This window comes from Nicrophorus vespilloides, unplaced genomic scaffold (genome assembly GCF_001412225.1).
Source record: "Nicrophorus vespilloides isolate i.1.1-1 unplaced genomic scaffold, Nicve_v1.0, whole genome shotgun sequence".
NCBI classification, from domain to species: Eukaryota; Metazoa; Arthropoda; class Insecta; order Coleoptera; family Silphidae; genus Nicrophorus; species Nicrophorus vespilloides.
The window spans coordinates 114,055-138,344 of NW_017097398.1; the positions used below are offsets into that span (position 1 = coordinate 114,055).

General features: G+C 29.4%; 1 protein-coding gene and 1 pseudogene across 1 annotated transcript in view; both read right to left on the reverse strand.

Annotated features, from left to right (window-relative positions):
- Nucleotides 1–13,257, reverse strand: part of LOC108559994 — a 45,822-nt gene extending 32,565 nt beyond the window's left edge. The window contains exon 1 of the mRNA XM_017917400.1: nucleotides 12,959–13,257. The gene's annotated coding sequence lies outside the window, so the exon portion shown is untranslated. The remainder of the gene's footprint in view (nucleotides 1–12,958) is intronic.
- A 2,597-nt stretch (nucleotides 13,258–15,854) lies between these two features.
- On the reverse strand, nucleotides 15,855–16,733 carry LOC108559992 (annotated as a pseudogene).
- Between the last annotated feature and the right edge of the window lie 7,557 nt (nucleotides 16,734–24,290).

Genomic DNA, 24,290 nt, shown 5'->3' on the forward strand with positions numbered 1-24,290 from the left:
ACCTTTAAAATCTTTAGGTTTCTACAATTTATTAGATAATCTAAAACCAATTTGAAATATCGTCATTCATGTACGTCAATTATTTGTTCTATAATTTGATAATAATGTCAAATGTTTAAACAATAGCAAACATAATTATTTATTTATGGTAATCTTCATTTATTTTTTAATGATCAACTTATATAAGTTCTGCAACAATACTTGCTAATAATAATGCAAATATAATATTAGTAAATGAATATTTCTTTAACTTTTAATTGATGTATTTTGAAAACGCTACTCAATCCGACCCTGCGTACTAAATTCCGTTACTTTTAAATAGATACACTGTACATTAACCATTTTACGCACATCCATTAAATTAATGTTTTATGTTTAAAACATACCTTACGTAACGTTAAGATCTTAAATTCTCTGACCCTGTGACACATTTATTTTCTAATGTTCCTCTATAATAGCTTCGCAGGCAGCCAGGAGATTCATGTAACACCAGATGGGAAATGCCAGTTGTACACGGCGAAAGCTTACAATGTATATACTAACTATCGGAGAGTGCAATCTTTGCACTAAAGATTCGAATTATCAACGGAAAATGCAGCAAATGTGATGCAAACGAACATCCCACGATGTAATTTCCTCAGTTTATTTCCTTTTTATTGTTGTTTATCTTTCATGTTAGTCAAATCAAAAGAAAAAAAAAGTTAATAACAGAAATTATGTTCAGGTAGTTCTCGCATTTGCAAATTAATTCATAATATGAGAACAAGAATACTTTAAGAATAATAACAATTCCTTGCATAGTACGGGTAATCGGTTCTTCAACACTCCGGATTGTTTGAGTCAGTGAACTAAATACATATACCGCATAAAAGACAAAACCATCTAAATTTGGACTATAAGACGCACTCTAATTCTGATTGTAATATATTTCAATGCGTAAAAAAGGTGGTTCTAAATATGGATAGTTAATCATTCTAGTTAATATATATCAAATATTAATGATTTTTTTTAACAAACTACTGAAACTGTATTACAAATTAAGACGCGTCTTATATACGTGTATATCAAATACATCATAAAATACCTTAATAATTTTGATAATGGAATTATTCCTCCGATAAGATAATAATGAATATACCACTAAACTAAAACTAACACCATACATATAATTGATTATTTTTACTTGGGTCAATTAACACCTCTTGAGTTTAATTACCGCGAGACGTGAAATCTTCATTCATTGTTTATTTCTCGCATCTCGCATCTCGTATTTTGTTTTATCCTGTTTTAGAGTATTTTAAGAGACCGGACCGAAGCAAATAAGGTGAGCATTTAGTACTGTTAGCAGAATTATGGTCAATTTGCACTTTCCGCGAGTCAATATTTGTCCTCCTCGACCTTGACCCAGTTCATATTTTTGCTCGTTACAAACGATTTCTTAAATTGTACATACATTCATAAAATAATTACCAATACAGTAAAACCATCATTTGCGAGCATTATTCGCTTAACGAGTTTAATCTGTTCCAAAATTTCCGGATTTTTACTCGTATAGTGAAACATATTCAAAAATACACATAATATGTGTACACAACTCGTTATGCAAAACGTCGCTCGTTAAGCGAGTCATTTTTCTTACAATTCATTTTGCTCGTTAAGCGAAATGCTCGTTCCACTGTATATACTTTTAATGGGAAATAAGCATACATATTAAAGACCAAATTAAGAACCAAAACAACAATATAATTCAGTCTTGAGCATCTTGATTTTTTTTATAAAATATAAATAAATGGGATTTTTTTTGTTTAAAATTGATGTAATTTGTACATTTTGCAAGTTATTTGTACAATATCATATAAACACTAGAAACAATATATAAGAAAATATTAAATTATGTAGAAAGAGTGTGGCCAATAGTCCATTTTATAAATGTTTTCATATATGTAATAATGTTAAAAATGCTTTCGCCTGTTTGGCTTCAATGGAACCAGTTTCGTAATATTATAAATACGTTCAGGAAATAAATAAATTTATGGCTCGTTTAATGTGGCGCGGATGGTAAAATAAAGAAAAATATTACTCAAAACAATGCTTCTAGATGTGCCGAATGTCGGATTCGATGAATGAGTTTTAATTACCGCTATAAAATATCGTGAGCCTTCAATCCGGTTTTGTAGTTTGTTTAATTGACGGCGGGCAGCTCATTAACATTACCATCAGCACCAAGCAAAACCATCGAACCGCCGTCGCGATTATCATCATTATTGCCGCCATCATATTCCGCCGCATCGGATATATCGAGGTCACAAGGTTAAACGGCTAAAATTAGTGCAATTGTTCAACACCTGTCGAGTGAAAGAGCAGTTTTGCTGTAATTCAGATGATCGAGAGAGCGATCCTCATTAAGATGTATGCAGCAGCAGCACAGCAGACGTCGACATCTAAACATACTCAGATGGATCGAAAAAGGATCGTACACACAAATTGTGTTATTGTACCGCAAAGCAATTTCTTTCTTCCTCAAGAAGTATAAATTATTTTATTTTATATGAAATTCATAATAATAATTAGAAGTATATGAAGATTTATATTTGTTATTTTGATAAAAAAAACGCATATCAGTATTTATTCCATTTGAATTGAGAAAATAATTACTTTTTGATAAACAAATTTCTAAAAAGTAAAAAAAGTTTGTAACAATTTATACAGTGGAACTTCGCTTAACGAGTTTAATCTGTTCCAAAATTTTCGTATAGTGAAACTTGTACAAATGTTTTAAAAATGATGTAGCAGGCGCGCAATCCGGGACTTTTCTTCTCATTGTCACTCGTTATGCGAAACTTCACTCGTTAAGCAAGTCATTTTTCTTGCAACGTTTATATCTTTATCATATATGAAAAATAAACGAAACATATTCTATTTTGAATAATTCTATATTACTGTTATACAAGTAAATTAAAGCACAACTTTTATAAAATGAAATAGATTCTAATAATTGTGTATAAATAATATAAGATAAATTTAAGTTGATTGAATAACTTTGTCTTCTTTTATTTCGTGGGCCCCAAAAATTATTGCGGGCCCTAGATAGTGTATAATCAGAATTCATGTTCTTTTATAAATAAATTGAATTTGATTATATAATTTCGACAATAAGTAAATAAATTATTTAAAACAAAAATTATAAAATACTTTTCTTAGAAATTATGTTGACTTATTTTGACTTAGATAAGTTCATGTCCAATAAAATTTTAAAATAATTGAATAAGATTATGGAAAACTTATTTCTGCATCGTCTATTCAAAAGAAACAAGTAACAATGTGTGTGATCTTTTACTTAAAAGACTAAACTCATACAATAAAACATTGTAAACCCGCGAAACAAAAACGCTGTATGATAAATTATTTTAATCATGCAACACACTTTATTCAAGTTCGCAAATATGGAATCGAAGTGTGGGTTATTTTATGTCTCTTTTAGTAAAATGTGAACAGACAAAGGCAGGATAAAGAAAACAAGAAGCAAAAACAATTTCTGGATTATGTTCTCTATGTATATAGACTAGACTAAGGGGTCGGCAACCTTTTTGAAGCAAAAAGCCTATTTTAAGATAAAAAAAAAAAGTCTAAGGTTACACATATCCTGAACGATAAACAGAGGTAAATAATAAATTGTTGTTATTAAAATACATAGATTGTAATAGACGTTCGTTATCATTTTCCCGAGATAACGGGAAATACAAATCTTAAAAATTCCCGCCAATTTTAAGGTAATGCCTGTTAAAAATAGTCTAAGGTGTCAAAGGTAGCTTTACTATCACTATGTTTACTAGTGAACTCAATTAGACTATTGTTTGGCATAAACTAGAGTTTAACTTTTCCCGAATTTTCTTCTCCCGGAAAAATAAAACTTCAAACTGATTGAATTCACTTTTGTTAAAATTTCGCTCATAATAGACGTTTGTTGTTATTATTTAGATTTTTTTTCTGAGAAAACGGGAAATATAAATCATAAAAATTCCTGCATACATTTTCTCAGAATTAGACAAAATAAATTGTTTTATGTTTTAAATTAAAATACATAGATTTTAATAGACGTTGGTTATTATTTCCAGGGATTTTTTTTTTCAGAAAACGGGAAATATAAATCTTAAAAATACCCGTCTAAAATTTCTCGGAATTAGACAAAATACTGCATTTACTCAACCACTACGAAACAAATTATTTTTTGATAAATTGTTTTATGTTTTAAATTAATCACTTATTTAAAAAAGACTAAACTGATGATAAAATGGTTCACACGCAGAACGATGCAATTTGTAAATGAATGCTGAGATATCTCGCTACATACTTTATTCATGTTCGCAATGCGGTTTTGGTGTGTGGGTTCCTTTATATCGCGTTTAGGAAAAGGTGAGCAGAACATAAAAGAAAACGGGTAGTATATATAGAGAATACGAGACAAGGACAATATCCGGAGTGAACAAATTTAATCTAATTGCCAATAAATAGCGAAAACGAGTTCTGCAAATTAAAGGTAATCACCTCAGCAGTGCACCTCGTAAAATACACAGCGTCAATGTAGCATTAAATATATATTAATGTATCCTCCTTCTGAGGTGATAATATATGCTTTACGATTATTATTCATACACTAATATCCAATATTTTGTAACAATTAAGATAGAAAGACTCGTCATTCGGAATTTATCTTGAACGGCGCGCGCAACGCCCGAGGCGCAGATAATTATGAACGGCCGGAATGCAATATTTTCCTTTCCCGTCTCTGTTCCACCGATGAGCCGAGGATGTTGATGATGGATACGGCAGAATGGATGTGGATTTTCATTAATTTATTTACACGTTTCCTTTTGGCTGCAGATGTTGCTGCTGCCAACACGGCACCAATTTGATTCTGTGCGCCAGGCGTTCATACTTCCATTTTTTTTTGCACATTTTTATTGTTATTGACCATTTATTACGGTTATAAATAATTGGAATCATGAAAGGCGCGATGCCATAAGGTACATAAGGAAATGATTATTTTAATTTCAATAAACGGTTTTTTGTCGCCATTACCATTGTTGTTATTATCATTACTATCGTTATTATTATTACACTAAATTGGATGAAAATATTGTGTCTATAAAATTGCGCGCTTGAATCTCTCGTTTTTTTTTATTTCTCATCAATCATTTCAACTACAAAGTCTCGATTGCGGCAATGATGGAAGAGAAGTGAAGAGAAAAAAAAAAGGTCAACGGCGAAAAAAAGTTAATTCAACTTACTGTACATTCAAAGACTCGAAACCGATGCGTACACATAAAAGTGTAATAGCCAAAGATCGAGCAGCAAATATTCAATAAAATTATATTAGATCACATACTTTTTTTTTAATTCAATTAAATATATTTTTTTAATGGTTCTACTTACAGAATACAGTTATGAATGTAAAGGAAATTAATTGACAGTATTTGCAAATAGAAATTCCAACAATACAATTTTATAATACTTTACATACGAGGCTAAGTATAAATTACAATGAAATTAAATTGAATGTAATATATCAAGAATGTTCATGGTTAAAGTGTAAATTTAACTAGTTACAACAAAGTATCATACCAGTAATACCTCGAATAGTTCGGGTAATTGGTTCCGCCAATATTTCGTACTGTTTTAAACCGGACTAATCGGGGATCTAAATACATACATGCATAACTTTGATACCGCATAAAAATAAACATATATAAAGTAAAAAAGTACATATGACACTTACTATTTAACAAATTATAAAAATTAGGCAACATGCAGTGAAAATTGTAATTGAATGTATAACGATTTGCTACAAAAATAAAGTACAGCATACAACGGCACTATGCTTCGATTAGTCCTGATTCACAATAGTCCGAATTGAAAATTTCAAAATAAACTCAATTTTAATTAATCAAAATAAAAATGTGTTGTTGAAAATTAGCATCACAATTTATTAAGTTAATTAAATTCGTAAGATGTGAATATTTTTGTCTAGTGTATGAAAACATTACATAATTATTAAAAAATATCATTCTCATACATCAATCGTTAAGAAAACTGGTAAACTATATTTAAATAATATAAAGTAAAAAAAAACTGAAGTGAATATGAGAATAAAATGAAATATTTAACAACTTATAAAGAAATAAGTGTAGTGAGAATAGTAATATAAAAGAAAAATTGCAGATTTGCTACAAAAACAAAATACACCAATAGTTCGCATAGTTCGGTATGACATTTTCATAATAAACTGAATTAAATTGACCAAAATAAAAAATATATAAAAAATTGGTACACAATTTTTTTTCTCTTTATGTTTTCCATTTGTTGTCTATTAGTCCGGTTTCAAACAGTCCGGAACCGATACTCGATTACTCAGATTATGTTTGATACATATATAGATTTAGTACTTGATTATATTCTCCGGCTGCTTCTCATTATCTTCCAACAATTTGTTGTAATAAATTTTGAACACTGGTTTTGAATTTCATAAATTTTCCCACATAGCAGTATAGTAAACCCATTCAACATGATTTGCGCACTACTCAACCTACAAACTGCAGAAAATTAACACCGGTTGTCGCCGCAGAAAGAAATCTAATTGTACAAAAGCCAGTTATACTTGCAACTGGAATGAAAATCGGGTTACGGCAAGTATGTGCGAGAAGAAAGAAGCATTAAAGAAAGAAAAGAAAAAGCAACAATAAACGCGAAACAACGGCTAAAACGCAGATTTTAGGAAAATTGCAATTTACATGTTGCAATTATTATCCTCGATGTGTCTCCTCCCCTTCCCTGTCCCTCATTCGTTCTTCATATAGAACGTAACTAATTCGTTTCTTGTATGAAACGAGGCTAAAGTTAACTGTTTAACTCATACAATTTTCAGTCGATGTACGCTTCTTCTTTTTTTCTTCTTCTATATATTCTCCTCTTTTTCTCTCCTCTCTCCGTGTCCATCCACTATCTCTCTTCGCCACACGTTCACTACGTGTATAATTGAAATGGTTGCGGCCACCATATGTGCAATTTCTATACATTAAAGCGTACCAATTTAGCAGTTTACTAAAATCTCGTTACACGGAAAGCCTAATGGCATAAACGAGCGTATGCTATCTAAATCTCACCAACTGATTATGCTGTTTGTTCTACTAAATAATAGGAGAATACGAGCACAACTGGTCACTTATTAATAATATGAAGTGCGTGGTATTCTTGTTTCTGTTTGTTCCGTTCATTTTTTTGTTGTCCATCCTTTTAATCATAATACCTCGCATTGTTTCCTAGTTGATTTTTTTGCCGTTCCTGTAATTACGTTACGCGTAGCTTCTTATTCGGTATTTTTCGAGGATGGGAACAACAAAAAAATAAATAATAATACGAGGTAATTGCTTTTTTTTCTTATTCATTACGAATACGAAAATTGACAGCTTAATGAAGATGTATCATTGAAATTAAATCCTTCCTGCTCTTGACGCTAAACAAAAAAAGGCAAATCCCATGCCCTCCTAGATCCTTTTGTCTTCGTTTCGAAATTGTATAGGAGTACTTCGACACTAAAAGGAAACGTATCCTCGCCGTATGGCAGATCTCTAATCTTCGAGAGCCATCAGAAAACACTTGTCCAGCAGGCGGAGAGTACGAGAAAACGACAATAAATACCGCTAGCTTTTGTACATGACTCACCAAAAGCGACATTCTCGAAATTTCACGCGATAAATCACAATCTGAATACGATTTTCGGCATCTTCCAAAAATGGCCGGCAATGAAAAAAAATCTTCCAAGGAGAAACAACGACGCATAGACGTGTTCTTTCGCTTTTAGACTGCGGCGTCCCGCTTCTTTCGTGCTTCCAACATACATCACATATCTGAATATATTTTCTTTCCGGTTCTATAACCCAAGAAACTTCGACCGTATTAATTGGTACGTTGGCGTTTATTTATCTGTACATCATTAATGAGAAAAAATAACACTAATTGGTTTCAAGATTGTGTTGTAGTTATACTTAAATTTGAAAAACAAACTAAATTTTAATTGAGAAAAATAAATTCTCAACAATTACTATACAAAGTTGTTGTTTATATATAAATGGCAAACCATAATTTTGTGTTATTTGAAGCCCTACTACGTCGCCATCACTGCTCTAGTCTCTTTTTGTGCGTATTATTTAGTTACCCGCACTATGCCATTAGGGTATTTAGTACAGTATCTAAAATAAGAATGATTGAAGTTGATTTAATTATTTAGATCTCTGAATAACATTTAAGTATACATTACTTTATAACAATTTTATGTTATATATGTTATCATTATTTATGATACGACGTATTTTACTTTATTAAATATAAAACTAATTGGTTTTGAGAAATTACAATTTAAAACTTTAGTATAACCATTATGTTTACATTTATCTAATTCACATCTATAAATAAAACCTTATTTAATGTATCGTCAATTAAAACAATATTCAATATTAAAATAGGAAACTATTACAAACATTAATTTACTCAGAAAATGCATTAGAAATAAATTACAATTGTATATGTAATCTCTAAGAACAAAATAAGATAATTAATTATTACTTAATTTAGAAATAGACATAGAACAAGTTTTAGCAATCAATTATTTTTAATTACGATTAAAAAATTCGAAGAAAAGAAATAAAATAAGAACGTAGAGAGTTTAATAATTAATTAAATAGAAATTATAATGCAACATTGCCATAGAATGGAAAGTTCCAAGAATATAAATGAAATTAAATCTTCAAGAATTTAGATCGATTTTTTAAATTTCAGCTTGAATTGAAAAAAAAAACAATTTTTAAGGAATCAAATAAAATATTGTTACAAAATGTAATATTTTATAATTGTTGTAATAAATATTGTTATTATTGTTTAATTTTTAAATTTTATATTCTAAACATATTTTTAATAACGTTAAATTCATCAAATATTAAATTTATATTTACAATTATAGATAATAATAAAAGACAATGATATATTATAAATACATTTTTATATTTTCTGCTAATGAACATATAACAAACTAATTAAATTACTTTAATAATTAATAAAGACGTTATAAAAATAATAAAAACTAAGTTAAATTACTTCCTACTTCCATTTTGCTATAAATTATAAAGCTATAGTACTTAATAAAGCAAACTCCGGAAATAAATAATGACATTCTACTTAGTCATAATTTCATTAAATAATTCAGGAAATATGAAGTAAGTGCACATGATATATTGTAAACGATTTCACAAGAAGATATGGAAAAACGAAAATCTTATACACATCTTAATAATATAGCATGAAGCAAAAAAATACAATAACATTTAAAATATTTAATATATTTTATTTTTTATTTATTAAAAAAAGCGACAAGAAAATTATTAAAAGAATTAAAATCTTTCAGTTTTCAAACAAAGACACCATGGAGTATTTGTTAGATAACTTTATAATCTGAAAATAAATCACATTGGTCTTTAATTCGCGGCTCCACAGCCGCATAAGACTCTTTGAACGAGTAAATGCGTCTTTTTTCGTTATTAAATAATCACTGGTTCTATATACACATTAATTGTCCATTATTACGTCAGAAATAAAATATGTTTTGGTTTTTGAACAAAAACAAGACAGAGTACTTGTTAGTTAACTTTATAATCTGAAAAATAGACTATCACATGGGTCGGCAACTCGCGGCTCCAGAACCGCATAAGGCTCTTTAAACAAGTTTCTTTGCGTTATTAAACAATCACTGGTTCTCCACATTGATTCTCCATTACTCATTACTGCGGATCAACACTATTACGTCAAACATTAATCGTATAAAGAAGACATTTCAGAAAGAAATAATTATAAAAATAGATTGAAATTCTTTTAAAAAACATTGAAAAATAGCAACAAATTTAACTAAATCAGTAGTGGTGAAAAAGAACTACATTGGCTATTTAATTTTCTTTGAAAATTAACGTAATGACATGGTATATTTCAATTCAACTCATAACTGGTTCTATTAATTTTATAACGCAAATTAATTTAATGAATGTTCAAATGTAATAGATTAGAAGAAGAGGAAAAATTACATGGAAAATTAAATTTAATGTACCGCTACAATTCATATAATTTAATTGTTAATAAATTTCCAATTAGTTTTCATATTTTCCATTACATTTTATATATACTAATCTGAATGCAAAATTAGTACCTATTTGAAAACCCAATAAAATAAGTTAACATTAGTTAATATAAAATGTTACTAGAAAAAAATATTAATAAAACAGACATTTTTAACATTAAAATTTGAAAAGTATATTTATTTAATTTTGTCGGAATTTATAAGAGATATTATTTATTAAAAGATAATTTATTTAAAGATTACATTTAATAAATAAACGAATCACGTCGTTAATTATGAGCTAAAATTTACGTTTTTCCTCTAAATTATATTTTAGATTAAAAATCCTAAACCTTGAAACATATTGTTGTTATATAAATCCATTTAATTAAATAATCATATAAATAGATTCTTCGCCTTCGGCGAAATGTTCCTAACACGTGTAGTCTTCAAATTATTCAACAATTTAAGCAAAATCAACATAAAAATACTTCCCAGCAATAACTCAAAATACAGTAAATTTATACGAACACGTATAATTGAATAGTTACAAAAAAAAGTTCATTCAAGTTACGATTAATCTAATAACAAGAATAAATCAAAATACGAGCTAGAATGGAATACAGATTAAGCTCCAATCCATTATTCGTGAATTTCAAGAAACGACAAAAAAAACAGATATATTCTACAAACATAAAAAAAACAACTCGTGGACAAGAGACCCAGTTGGAATACACAAGTCGAATTCTGGAAAACGCGTTTGCACTTTGCGGTGTTATTGAACCTGGAATTCGCATGGCCTTTTTTTTGTTATTTGTAATTTGTAATTCAGGCCCAATATTTCGTTACACAATAGATTGTATTCCATCGCGCATCTGCTATGAAGTCTGCATGCAGAATTTTCACCTCGCGTTATGCAATGTATGTATATTACACTAATTTAATGATCTGACCGCATGCCTCGCAGCTATTACATTTAAATACTGTACGACTAGTTTGTAAATTAAAATCCGCACATAAAATAGTTTTGGTACGTATGCGAATGGACTTGTACAATTTTATATATAATCTCACGTAAAAACCAGTAACATACAATTTGAGCGTTGAAATCGTTTTTTTTTATATTGATTTGCTGCGCGATGAGAGAAGAGAAAAAGTTAAACTGCTATTGAGGATAAAAAGCAAATATGTTTAACAGGTAATCGATTTCTTCGAGGATAAATACTTCGAATCTGAACGTAATTGGATGTCAGGTGGAAAATCAAATTTCTATACACTTGGCGACGCGGATCGCTTTATTACAAATACCTATAAAATGTTTCAATTTTTATTAAATTGCTACGTAAAAATGCTAATAATTAATTTTAATGCGTTTGTCAATTAAGAAGAAAACTAAATTAATATTTATTTAATGTAGAGTTAACAACGATAACGATCTGAGATTCTATGCATTTTATTTGAAATTATAATCATATTAAGACATTGGAATGTTATTAATTGGATTATATATGTTAAATAAGTTTTGTTTAATTAATCTGAATGAACTTACAGTTATTTATTCTCAACATTAACTAAATTAACCTACAATAGGAAAAAAGTAGTAAATATGAAAAGTTGCCTTGAATATATTTGGTATAATAAATTATCAATTTTAAAAAGAAATATAATAGAATTTATGTAAAATAACTATCAAGTTTTGAATTCGTGGAAAATAGTTTTATACAAATATTTTTTGTTGAATTGACTCCGAAAGAACTTTTATTTATTATGAAAATATTTCTTCATAATTTATATTTATTTTAATTTTTACAAATATCTTGAAAAATCTAACAGTTATATTTATTTTTAGTATTAAGATTAACGAAATTATATAAAAAGAAATGTATGTACTCAAATTAGTAGAATTCGTTTTTTTTTTAAAGAAGTGTATTAATTAATTTAAAATATGATTCAATCTGGGATTTGATGAAAGAAGTATGGGATTATCCTATTATGCGTCTCGACTTCCACCGAGACGCGGATGTGAAATAGTGGGTTATCTCAGAAACAGTTGCAAGTTACAGAAGAATTTCAGCGTGTTCCTTAAGTTTTCTTATTTTAATATTTTATCGAGCTATTATTATAATTTAAATCGTTGTAAGTTATTGTATTTCGATGGATAAGGAAAATATGATGAAGAGGAACGAGCAACGAAACGCTGAGCCCCGTTTAAGCGCCATCATCGTGGCCGTTTCGTAACAATTAATTATATAATTGGAGGCGAGCAGCGCAAGCCCGCGTTCCACGTTAAACGGCTCTTCATTTCGGAAGATTTATTCGGAAGACAATTGCATCGGGCTTTATATAGGCTCTAAGCACGCACGCACTAGCACACCTCTACCATCTCTATACATCTATATCTATATACATTAGAAATAGTAGTTGTAACTGTTGTGAACTAGTTCTCGAATCAATAATAATTTCAATATTTTATCTTAATGGAGTAAGACTGAATAGCATCTGCGAGGCAGAAAATTCCAATGCAGACCTGTTTGTCAGGATCAGGATCCCCCAGTATTTGGAGCTGGCATCTAAACTAGTTCATATCTGCAGTGATCTCGCATGAACGCGGTGAGCCGAAATAAATATAAAAAAAATATGGTGGATGAAACGAGAATGATTTTGAGCAGGACGGGGATGTCGTACCAATTTGATTCTTTTTTTTTTTGTCTTTTACTAAAACTTTTTTTTAAGAGAGAATGTGTGTTGGTTCGTGAGCCGGAGGCTAGTTCCGCGAACCGATCGATCTAATTCAGAACTTACCTTTCGGCAATCCAATCGAACACAATGTCATCGGCCGAAACACATGGTCCAACGTAGGAGAATTTTTATTTCCGAACTCTGTTCGATTCTATTATCGAGATGAAATATCCGTGTGTGTATATTTTTTTTTGTCTGTACTCGTTTCTTATTTTATTATTTACTACTGCAGTTATTTTTTGGTTTAGTTTGTGTACTTGTATATGTATATTTGGATGAGATGTGTATGTGTGTATGTGTATGAAATATGGTGCGCGATTGTAATTATATAATATTACGCCGGCCGACAATCACACGGTAACATAACGGAAGCACTAATCACTTCCAAGAGCGGCAAGCACAAGTACTGGTATCTTGAACACCGCGACGTCAGCGCGCGTGTCTCTGGTCACCCTAGAAGCAGGTTGAGCAGGCGAAGAGCAACTAAAAGCTTGAAGCCGACGAAGACTCCAGAAGACTCGACTCGACTGGTAAGGTGACTAGTCTACCAATCCCATGTCGTTACGGCAGGTGAATCGCGGGGCTCGGCGGCAGGAGTGATGGTGAGCAGACACTAAAGGGCAACGACTCTAATCCGGAGGAACTCTGCAGGAACATATGTCCAATCGGCTACCTCAGTCTCCGCCCGAATCCATCACTCCGGCCACTTTCGACTGAACAAGACGTTGTATCTTGAGCTAAATTATGCACATTTTACACACAGACTGTTCAGATTATGTGCGTATGGGCACATCGGATGGAACCGTGAGATGCAGTTCTCCGTTTCCACTACCAACCAACTTGTATCAATATCCTCGCACGTTCATTTTTCTCTTCTTCGCTATTTTCCCCAACACTTCCCCTTTCTCGCGACAAAAAAAAAACTTGCACGGTTTCCTAGAGCTCTCGGGGTCGAACGCACACCAATTCCTTTTAGGGTCACTGGACATACTCAATTAAAGAACCACGTTTGCAGCGTTGTTTCCATGCAATTCTTGTCTTTCAATTTTATTATTTAATATTATTTAACTCTTAATAGATTAATTAGAACATTCTCTAGCAATTTATAATGTATTACTATATTAGAATCTTACCAGAAAAAACCATTATATTACGAATATCATGACGAAAAACCTTATTAGAATATTCACCAAAATATTGGGTTGGCTACTAAGTGATTGCGGATTTTGTCAGTAGGTGGTTTTAGCACATACTTTTGTTTTGTCAACGTGTTCCTAACCTATATTGTTTTCTTGTTGTTTGGATTTCTACCTTTAATTTAGTAAAAAATTGTATCGATTAGTTAGTTTTAGTTTTATCCCAATTTAAAATTGGAAGAACAAGACAAACATTTCTGACATATTTCATTGTATTATTTCTAAAAAGGCAAGAAGGCATCGCAAGCATACAAGAAGTTATGTGCCGTATATGGGAATGAAGCCTTGAAAGAAAGGCAGTGTGTAAAATTGGTTTGCCAAATTACGTTCTGGTGATTTTTCACTGAAAAATGCACTACGGCCAGATCGGTGATGAGACCCATATCAAGGCTACAACCGATTCAGATCGTCGTAGCACAACATGTGAGATTACAGAGAAGCTCAATATATCGCATACATGAATTTAAAATAAAATGAAAACAGTTTGTCAAAATTTTTAAATTTTTCTACTTCCTTATTCAAAATACACATCACTTAGTTGCCAACCCAATACATATAACTGATTTTTACAACAAATTGGCGCTTCTAACTTTTTTATATATCGTATCCTGTTATCAACTCTAACATGATATATCCAAATTATATGAGGGCTAATTCTATATACAAAGTTGCGAATTGTTAATATAATTTAGCACATAGTAAACTAAACCAATATTGTTACTCAATGCCGTATACTTGGAATATATTTTTAAATATAGTAAAACCTCACTTAATGTATCCGAATAAACTTATTGTAAAACGCAGGGGCTCTAAAACATTTTCGATTTACTGCGCCCTTAATACATCAGAATTATTTCTCGGCGCCCCAAGATTTTTTTAGCCGATTAACGAAACATTTTGTGCTGTAAATCGAAAAAGTGATGTATAAATAACGGCCATATAACGAGGTACTTTAAATTGTTAATCGATTATGAGGAAATTCAAACAAAAATATGTATAGAAAGGTGTTAGAAAGTCAAAGAAAGATCATCTTAATACATCACAAATAAGAGTATGTACGAGGACCTCAAAATGGAAATAGTCGCGGATACTATCTAAAGATATAGTATCAGATAGCGAAGATAGGTTTGAACACTACACGCATTTTCCAGCAATAAATCTACCTGCACAGCTTAACAACGCGTCGATTGAAGCTTTTCAAACCACTAGATCTACCTTTCAGATTTGATTAACACTTACATTGTAAAGTTTTATTGTTATGTAACAATTCACAACTTCCTTACAAGAGTCACCTTCGATATAATAAACCATTTCTAACTATATATCGTACATAACAAAACAAATATACACATGTATTTCATACATTATTGTATATACAATACATATAATTTCTTTGTTAAAAAAAATAACGAGACTTGCAGTATTTTGAAAGTGTTAAAAGATATTAATCTTTTTCAACAAATGAACTCTTATTTTTTGCTAAATAAAAAGTTTGTTCATTAATAGATTGAAGTATATAAAAAATAACAATAATTGTTTTATAACTGAAAATTCACGTGGAAAACATTGGATATGATATTATTTATATCAGACATGTATGATATAAAGCATTACTCAAAATACTACTCTAAATAAATGAAATAATTGTATATTGTTTATGTATATTTAAAATAAAAAATAGAATCTTAGCCTGTTACAAAAATAAATTATTTATACACAATATATTACAAAAAAAAATACAATATAAATTAGAATTATTCAATTTACAAAGAACATTTGCCAGTAGAAAACCATTCATGCTGCTTCAACTCATTGACTGACGGTCTTAATTTTGGATCCAAAACGAGCGTCGATTTTATAAAGTTTATACATTCCACTGAAATAGATTTAAAGGAATCTTCCTCGAACTCCACGATTCCTTTCCTGATGTTCACTTTCGTGTCTTCATCATCTTCGTCTGAAAAAGGCAAATATCCGGAAAGAAGACAATATGTCAATGCCAATACGATTGACCAAATATCTGATTTCTTCGAGATAGGAACCTTCGTCAATACTTCTGGTGACATATAATCTAAAGTCCCATTTAAAGATCTCAATTCTTCGCCCGGTTCCAAATACATGGAATGGCCAAAATCACACAGTTTTATATTTTCGAAGCATTTCGGTTTGGATAATAAAATGTTCTCCAATTTGATGTCAATGTATATTATGTTTTGTGCATGCAAAGTGTGAACACTTTCCAATACTTGAATGATTATAGTTTTAACATCAACCTCTGGCATATACTTCATATTTTCTAATACGTTCTGAAGATTACCTCCGGCCAATAAGTCCATAATCAGAGTAATTTGGCTCCTTGTTTCGAATACCTCATGAAATTTAACGATATTTTTTGATTTAAATCTTTTTAAAATGGCGATTTCGTGGAGTATCTCAGCTAACCAATTATCTTCTGATTTTATCTTTTTAATATATTTCGAGGCGTAAGACTTTCCTGCTTTCTTATGCACTATCTTCCGCGCAATTCTGAAGGAAACTGCTCCCAAAGTCGAACTTTTCTTGTATAAATTATTCAGTGACTTCTTATGGATTTCCTTATTATGGAACTCTTCCAAAATGAGTATACCTTTAACGCATTTCATATTGGTTCCAATTAATCTGACTTTAGATACAGATAACTTTTAACAATTCGGTTAACTTCTGTTGTGTGGCTGTGGGATAATCGTCACAACCTGCTTATATTTAAATAACACAGATATTATTCAGAATTATAGTAACCTGACAAATATGTAGCAACAGTGTGAGATGTTTAATCTTTCAATGTTTGTGCTAAACATTTGCTCCTACTTTTATTAAGATAATGCAGGTAATTTTAAAAAATTCACTTACCCTTTTATTAATAATTTATATAAAATCATCTTGAGTATCTGAATTTATGACAGTCATAAATATTACATTTTCAGGTAAAAATATATCAATTTATAATTTTTTGTAAGTGATAGAAAACTCAGCTGTATTCATATATTGCCTGTCATGAAACTACGGTTTTTTTCTGAAGTAATAAAATGATTTGCATCAGTTACTTCAAACTATTTTTTGTTGCTCAGATTAATGAACGAGACTATGTATATTTCTTGAATGGATAAATGAATTATAGTAAAATCTCAAGGTCATTAATCACTTAGGAACTCAAACAATACTAAAAAATCTGTAATAGATTTTCAAAATACTAGAACTTATAATTGAAACATCTTCGTCTCAAGAAATATCAAGATAAACAATTATATACAAAATAAATTAAAATGAAAAGAAGCGTACTAACATTGCTGTGACATTATAATAATAATTTTAAGAAGATCGTTTCAATATTTTTAAATAATCACAACTAAACAGTTTTTTGTGATATTGTTCAGATTCAATTGTTTATTATCGTTGAAGAATTTCAACAAAGTAAGGACATAATCTAAAGTACCATTTGATGATCTCACTTCTTTACAACAAATTATTGACAGAAATTAAAGATATTTGTTTCAGGTAAATTAATATATTGTTCTAAGAAAGCATATGTATATAAAGATTTAAAATACAAATAATATCATTCTATAATCAAAATATTTACCTTCAAAATTTAGTATAAAAGATAAAAAATATTTTCTAAAATCAAGTTACTTCACAGAAGTCTTATGACCAATGAGGAATGAGTGTACGAAGAGAGATTTTGAATCGTTTTTCCTCATTCATGTTTTCAATTAAATATTCATAAGGTAAATGGACGAGAGTATAATATATAGCATTTCGTAACGAATAATCCTTTTCGTTACTTTTTTTTCTTACTTACCGAATGAAAGAATTTGTCCACATGTCTGAAGCATAATGCACATATATCATAACGTTAATCTTTATGATTTCCGTAACATTTAAAAATATATCGTGAATAACTATTTCTTTAAAAAAAATGCCGAAGTAGAATATTTCATTTCTTCACAGACATCAGAGATGCACACATTGTACGATTATTTTTAAATAATACTTATAAAAATATTTACAATGTGTATGGAATTAATGAATTAATAATTGTAAAATTTAATAGCATATGAAACCAAATTTCAAGAATATTATTACTTGAATCATTCGAAATAACAGCATATTTTAATACAAGTCATTATTTAATTTAGTATATTATTTACTCCGAACGCAGTAAAATCTAACAATGGAATTCTCATCATATTGCAAAGAGTAATTATTAAAATAATATAAAATTAAGTGTTTATTATTAAACTAGTACAGAACTTAGAATTCTTGCATTAGAAAGCATATTAATTATCTTCAATACATAACATTTTTTGCTTTAATTGTAATTAAAATTTCTCAAGTTTTTTATATATAAATGTAAGTATAATAAAGACACAAAAAAATATTTATAGTAAAAAAAACTTCAGCGAATTAAAGAAGCTTTTTGATGTTAAGTGTAGTAAAAGTCTAACCATTGAGAATATAGAAATACCCCCATAGTCCGGCTTCCATCAGTGAATATTTCAAAATAAACTAAATTTTAATTCAGCAAAATAAAAATAAACTATTTATTTCTGTACGGTTTAAAATTTTCCGAATATTAGAGGAACCAATTGCACAGGTGTGCGAAGTATTGTTGTGGATCTATTTTTAGAAGTCTCCACTTGTTTTCTAGAATGTTTAGAGGCTAAATTGATGCTATTAATTTCAGTTCACCTAAAACTTACGTACATGCATGTCTACGAATTGAGTGCAATGTGTATCGGGTAACTAATATCCGGTTTTCTTGACGGTATGTTAAGTCAATCTCTGATTAACTTGACAAATGTTAGAATTTCATTACACAGCTTTGCCTCTATTTGGCGTCTTTTATTGGACCTATTATTCACCCGTTCTCGTTCCATCAATGAGACAATGTACACAACGGACACCGAAATACCTCCATTTCAAAAGAAAATAAATTAAATGCCTACAGATTTTCCTTCCATTTTCCCCATGTAGCTATTTTTATAGGGAAACATAAATCTGATGGAAAAGCAATTTATATTTCGCATTAAAACTCTCAATCAATTATATAATTCCGTTCGTTTAATCTGAGGCGTGCAATTGCAATTAAATCGTTACATGCAATTTACATTTTTCAACTTTCATTGTACATATAAAATATAGTGTTTTTTTTTGTTCTGTACTTTATATTTCTTATAACAGCAATATACAATAATCCCATTTCCAATAATTTTTTTATTGAAAATTAAAATCAGGAGTATATGTTTAAAAGATAGATAAATATTAAAATAAAAAAATATTGGTTTATTAATAAGTAGTTAGTTGATTCTAAAATTCTTAGAACAAATTACTATATTTAATTTCTTTCCTGGAACGAGTTCTGCCTTCTTTGTAAATAATAAAATTTAATATATACTATTTGTAATTACAATTATCATAAAATATTGTTGTTAATTATTGAATTAAATTAATTAAAGGGCGTTCAGTAGACTTTTGTATATATTTAAACATATATGCAATAAATTATGTTTATTAACGTATTAAAATAATTTATCTTATTTTAAAACATAAGTAATAGAAATATAAGATATATAAAAGAAATACAATTAAAACAGTTGCAGTTTTATTATATAATTAATTCGTAATTAAAAGTAATTCATATTTAAATATTAAATTTATATTAATAAGTCACTGATAAATGAACTATTGTAGAAAAATTTTCAGTATTAAAATGACAATAGAAAGAAACAAAACAAAATTTATTACAAAAAAAAGTAACCATTGTAAAAAGGACATGACAACAAGGAATTAAGGTATATTTGAATCTAGGATATATGTTGGCATTACGAGCGATACAAAATTTAGAAAGAGAAGTATTGGAATCTTTGGAATCTGAAATCTAATAAAATATATGTCGTAGAAATCAAATATGCAACCATAACCATACGGTAACGATATAAGGTAACAAATAAGCTTAGATTTTCGGAATTACTGATTTTTTCCATTTTGGTACATAGGGAAACCAAATTTTATCCAAATATTGATAATATTTCAAGAATGTATTTGCTATAGATGGGTCACTTTGACCCGAAATACACTTTAAAATAAAAAAAGGAATTGTCGCCGTGACTGTCTAGTCTTGTTCCTATTGAAAAGTGCATTAGAAAATTATTTGGGGGGATACCAAAGTCAACCATCACAATTAATTTACAATATAATGCAAAAGAAAACTGCCCAATAATTAATATTTATGTATATTTTCAATATTTTATAATAATTGTTATAATCTTTATTCCAAAAATATGAAAAACAAACATTTTCATACAATAATAATGTGAGGGGTCTAGCAAAAGTTCGCTAAGTATGCGTTAATTCATTTATTTCTGAAAAAAACAAAAGTTGTTTCTCAACGATATTTCATGCCAAATTTCAAGAAGATCGGTAAGAATGTATAGCAATAAATTTGTTTTGCTTCGGATATCGTCGTCAACTCAAGCCTATGCAAATTTTCCGGGAATGTCAAAATGCATATGGAGTGAATGCATCATTCCTTTTGACTATTTCCAAGTGGTTTTAAAGATTTTAGACCGGTCATTTTTGACTAATGATACAGGACATGGTATTTGATGAATTAAGCTTGAAATCCCCCAGTTAAAGCAAGAAAACAAAAATCAACAACAAAAGTGATGATTTCGATTTACTTTACAAGGCCAATAGTGGTAGCTGCTATCTCACTGGAAACTGGCCAGACGGTAACTGCTATGTACTACACAGAAACTTGCTTACCATAAGTTTTCAAAAAATTGTTGGAAAACCTGAAAAAAAGGGGAACTGCTAAGGCTATTGTTATTCTATAGGTTAATATTTCATATTAATGTAGTCCTATTCTTTAGGCCTTACTCCCATTTTTTTTTTCATAAAGCAGGTACTTTTTATCTGAGAAATTATTTTCATAAATGCTAATTAATTAAAAAAATTAAATAAATGGATGAACATTTTTCTTATATTTTATATTTTTTGTGACTGATAAATATAATTACAAGACATAATATTACTAAATAAAATGATTTTGATGAACATATAATACTTTACAAAAAATATTTTACCAATCATATAAACACGATGAGTAAATAAAACTTGAAGTTTGATGAAACTAATTCCAGTTACAGTTGATCTAATAAAACTAGGCATGGACCACTTAAAATTGATGTCTATAATATAGCCAAAAGTGAATCAATAAAAGTCGCAGTTTTATTTGTCGCCGCGGGCATTTGAAATTCTTATGAATAAATTCAGATCTAATTTCGTCATCTGCATGTGTCACTTTAATATACCGCACATTATATATTATATATATTAAGAGTCTATATTAATATTTAATTAAAATATAATTTATAATTAGTGTAATTGATCCAAATTGAAATTATTAATGTTATACAGAAGCAATAAATTCGTCGCGAGTGTAACTGTAACTTCCTTTCATTTATTTGAGGAACCTCCTGATATATAAATTCAGACTTCATCATTGTATTGTAAAGTCAAGCTATGTCACTTCTATGCGCCTCCAAGAAGCAATAAATTTTCCATTTTAAGAGTTTTTCTCGTGACACGTCCGTACATTAAATAACGAATGCCTGCAAGTTAAAGGTTCGCCTCGGTCAACGTGAAAAATTGCATTTGCGAGTCTCTTCAGCTTCTAACAAAAGCTTCGCACATTGCAAAATATAATTAATTATTTACTGATTTAAAAAAGTACAATACAGAAATCTAATTCGATGCGATCTAATGAATTTGCAATAAATAAGTGCAAGCAGGAAATCAATTAAATTGTGCCTCGTTGTAAAATTAATTAAATCTGCTCAAAATTTCAGAATAATTAACGTCTCATTGTTTGGTGGTTTTGTTCCGTATTCTTGAAAGGAAGAAGTTAACTAATTAGGAACGGGAAATAAATATAAAAGTAGCGGTACCAAAGGGTACTCAGTTCTTAATTAAATGGCGAGGCAGAAAGTATATGTGATTACAGTAATTGAAGGCAACGGCCTATTAAAACCATAATTCACCATGGGCTCTCTTCTGACTCTCTCTCTCTCACACTCAATCGTTGTTTTCTTTAAATTCGTAATAAATACACTTTTGGATCTTCTGCCTTCTTCATTATTTGTTTTTTAGTTTTAAACAACAGAACGACGCGCGGCGTTACGGTTATGTTATATAAAAATAGATTCGCCTCTGGATTAATTATGTAATTGCGGCCGTGCGAGCGCACTTTTGCTAATAATAATGATAATTGAGGTGCTGTTAATTAATATCGACCGAGTCGCGCCAACGGAGCGAGTAACCTGAGATTAACACCGCCGAACACGTCATTCCCATTTTGTGGAACAAATTAGAAAAATATTTCATTTTCCAAACGACACCTTTACATTTTCTATTAATGATAATATAGATCACGGACTTTCTTTCTTTTCTATGTGAGAATGTAGAAAATAAATGAATTAATATAAATATATTTATATAATATATGTTATCAAACCACACTTTTAGAGTTTCTATATTTCTTTTAATAATAATATATTGTATATATTGCGTGTTTTGTGGTTAACAATGTAAAAAATAAAACAAATATATTATTGAAATGTTAAAAAAAATAACTTTTAAATTCAAACTTTTTGGAACAACATCTTTATACTGTACAAATATATGAATCCAAGTAATTTCAAACCTGTTCAACATTTGTATTTTTTATTCACAAAGCTAATTTTCTATCGATTTAAAAATGTGATAGTCTGAAAGCGAATATGGTGGATGTTGCAGAACTTTTAAATCTGCCTTATTTTGTCCTACGTAATCCTTGCGTGTGGTCTTGCATTATCATACTATAGAATAATTCTTAGATTGTTTACTATAACTGATTCTTTTTGAGCAGTTCCGTTTTTAACCTTAATAATTAGCCATAATACACCTCTGTTGTAACAGTATGACCAGTATTTAATAACTCATATTTAATTAATTCCAACGGTCCGCGAAAATTTACACCCAACTGTACTATCCTAATATTTGATAATTATGTATATACTAATAAGTAAATCCATAAATGTCGCATATGGTCTATCTTTTCTTCTTTTGATTTCAATCCTTTATCAAGTAAAAACAGCATAAGATATCCAAAATGTATCTCTCAAATCTATGGCCTTTGCATTTTGGAGATTACTAACAAAGCTTCAAAATGATATCAAACATGATATGTTAACTCGAAAACAAACTCGTTTCAAAGTAACTATTTGTCTATAGCAATTATTTATAGAAATTTTCTCATATTGGTTTTGGTGTATTAGATGTCATAAGTGGAACAGTAATTGCAACATGAAAAGAAAACATAATGTAATCGAATTAATTATATAATATTATTACTATGCCAGGAATAGGTTATGGCCTTATACTTTATGATGTAAACCAAGAGTCCTTCTTCATCTTTTCACTAGATAATAATTATTTTATATACGCTGGTTAAATGGTGTGAATCTTAACTGCAATTAATCAATCATCTGTCGTGTGAGAATTTATCTAATATCCGGTATATCGTTATAAAATCGTTTTCATGATTACATTTTAACAAAATTATAATCTATATTGTACAGATTACAGTATTATAATTATTTTTTAATGTAATTTATTTCTTTACAATATATTTATAGCTATTAAATTTTATTTGCGTTTTCTTTATATATTGCATATAGTAGGTTGTCGAACCCAATTCGTTGCTAAAGGTTAGTCAAAAACAAATTTATTTCAAAACTGCCAATTTGCCAATGTTGCCAATTTACCAGTAACTTAACTAATGTAAACCTATGCGTCCTTTGTTTTGGATTTATGTTCGTTCGGGAACCGAATTTTCCGAAAATTTTGAAAGAGTTCAAAATATACTATATTCAATTAATAATTATATCGGTTTTATTCCATAGTAGTATTGCTAATTTACCCGTAACTGAAATATTGTATGAAAACCGATGCGACTTACCACCGTAAGCATCAATAACTACGTGCTCTAAATCGTCGACAAGCTTGAATTGAATGATTATGATACATATCAGACATTACTATAGCAGCTTTCAAGGATTGTTTAGTATTATGAAGGTGTTCTTTGACCTCTCCCCCAAAAATGCTACACCGTAAAAATC